Consider the following 2,469-nt stretch of genomic DNA (forward strand, 5'->3'; position numbering starts at 1 on the left):
GCTGTGGTCCACGCGGGCCCCGCCCCCCGCCACTGGCTGACGGCGACGACGCAAATCATCTGTAAATTAATATTTGGTTAGTTTTACACTGTTTACACAGTTGCTGCACAAATCGCGATACAAATTCTAATTAAAACGCAACGAAACCGCATTTCTTACCAAGTGCACGATACTTTCACATATCCCAAAGCAGGGATGCAATTAGAGAAATTTGTTTTGCCAGTTCAAGCAAGGTTCAAGGCTTCTGAATTTTAATATGAAGAACAAGTGGGTTAAATAAATAAAAAAATAAACCCTAGACACCTCTGATGCCTGGAAAAAGGAGAAATCTCAGTATTCCATGCTGTGAATTAGGATTCCACATCCCAGTTGTGTATCTGAGAGTGACAGATTCAGGTCTGGGACTTGGTTCTTACATAAACCCAAGTTATCTGCATTCTAAAAATACCCACGTCTCTCTCTCCTAGGAAGTCCCTTTTAAGACAGGTCTTTTTGATCTCCAGAAGTGTGTGGAATACATTAAAAGTCAAGATCTCTCTGAAGTCCAGGTGATCACCAGGTTGCTGTGTGCTCAGTGCAAGAACTGTCCTGGCACTTCGTCGTCGTGGCTCAGCTTCAAAGGCCGGGGTGAACCCAGGAGGCTCCTCACTTGGACATACCCTCAATTTGGGGCAGTGGAAAAGGCAGCAGGCAACGCCGTGGTCTTCCTGAGCATGGTTCAGTTTGGAAATGATGCTCTCCAGCGCAGGAAGACCTCAGTTTCTAACTCCCCAGGCTGGGAGGGGACACCAGAGGATGCCCCGAAAATCTCTGCTGCTTCCCCAGTCTTCATCCACAGGACGCGGTGAATTTGTTGTCAACCAAGTGCTGTGGAAGTGGGTAGCCTGCAGCAACCCTCACACCTAGCATGCCAGGTGTGTTTCAGAACATGAGATCTAGCTTCTTCTGGTGGTTTTCAAGTCTCACTGGCATCCAGAGTTAAAAGACTTTAAAAGTAGCTTGAGCTGACGCTGGACACAGCAGCTTGCGTAAGGGCTGGTGTGTTTTACCTGGGCTAGAGGTGAGGATTATTTGAAGCTTTCTCAAAGGTCCCATCAGTGCAGGTTACCAGTGACAAGGACCACAGGATAAAGGTCCCATTAGAGCAGGTTATTGGTGACAGTGCCCATGGGATGAACGCAGACAGTAACACTGCTGCTGCCCGCGTGCTTTCATTTACTTCAAACCATTAGACCCGTCTCAGCTGGGTGACACAAACACGGTATGAGCTGCCCGTGGCCTCTTCAGTGCTGGTGTTTTTTGATGCTCATGTTGCGTGGATCAGCTTTTAATAAACCAGATCGATGAGTCTCCAGCCAACAGCGATGACTCACAGAGATTTAACTCAAATTAAAAGCCCCGGAGGATGCATCCTGTGCAGCAAAAGCCCGACTTCCATGGTCCTGCAACCACCAAAGAGCTTCTACCCTGGTTAGAAACCCTCGACATCTTCCTGAACAAGTGACTGAGCAAGGACTCAAGAAACCACATCGCGAAGCCCATTTCCCGAGAACACGTCGGTTGGCAGCGAGTTAAACCACTCGCATTTAAATTCTCTGCGTTTAAACAATAATTAAAATAAGGTGCCTGCTGAGTCTCGGAGGCCTGCAAACCATCTCGCACGCAGCTCTGTGTTTGCTCGGTAGGAAGAAAGAAGTATTTTAACTCAAGACCAGGGATTTCTGCTGAAGAGCGATAAGGTACCTATTTACTTTGAAGCCTCTGCGCCAGACTAAGCTATTTAGCACAGCAAAAAACCCCACTCTGAACAGTGACTGCCAGGCTGAGATACGTTAAACTCAATATTTAACAAAAAGATACACCGCACAATTTAACGAAATAAAGCAACAGGACAAGAACATCAATACATACCCAGATCTAAAATTTTACCCGGTCACACACAATCCTCAGGACTTTTCCCCCCATTTCCCATTTGTTACAGCCTCTATCATTTTGCTGTGTGTAATAATGTTCTACAATAGAAAAAACAAAGAACTCAGGAATTGTTTTCAGTAACTGTGGAAATTCTTTTTGATAATCATAACAAGATCAAAATTTCAGATCCTTTGCCAAAGCTGCTTAGGTCTGGAAACGTGATATTTATGAGCCATGCACCTCCTGACAGCCCTGTGTTTCCCAAACCTGCTTTTCCTGTGTCCTCAATCTGCTCGTGCTTGACTCGCTTCCTATCATCTGCTGCACGATGCGTTTGCTTCCCGCTGCACACACGGACGAGCGGTGCTCTGCAAAGAGAGACCTGGAGGGGTCGTGGGCTGGGGAGAGCCATCACAAATCCCCTGGCAACAGGCACGATCTGCCAGCACACAAACCTGGGCAAGCAGGTTCCAGCAGACAAACCCAGGTGCTAATATTTGATTTATCACGAAACCACAGACCACTTTGGGTTGAAGGGACCTTCTGAGCTCACCC

Source organism: Buceros rhinoceros, unplaced genomic scaffold (genome assembly GCF_000710305.1).
Source record: "Buceros rhinoceros silvestris isolate BGI_N320 unplaced genomic scaffold, ASM71030v1 scaffold41276, whole genome shotgun sequence".
Taxonomy (NCBI): Eukaryota; Metazoa; Chordata; class Aves; order Bucerotiformes; family Bucerotidae; genus Buceros; species Buceros rhinoceros.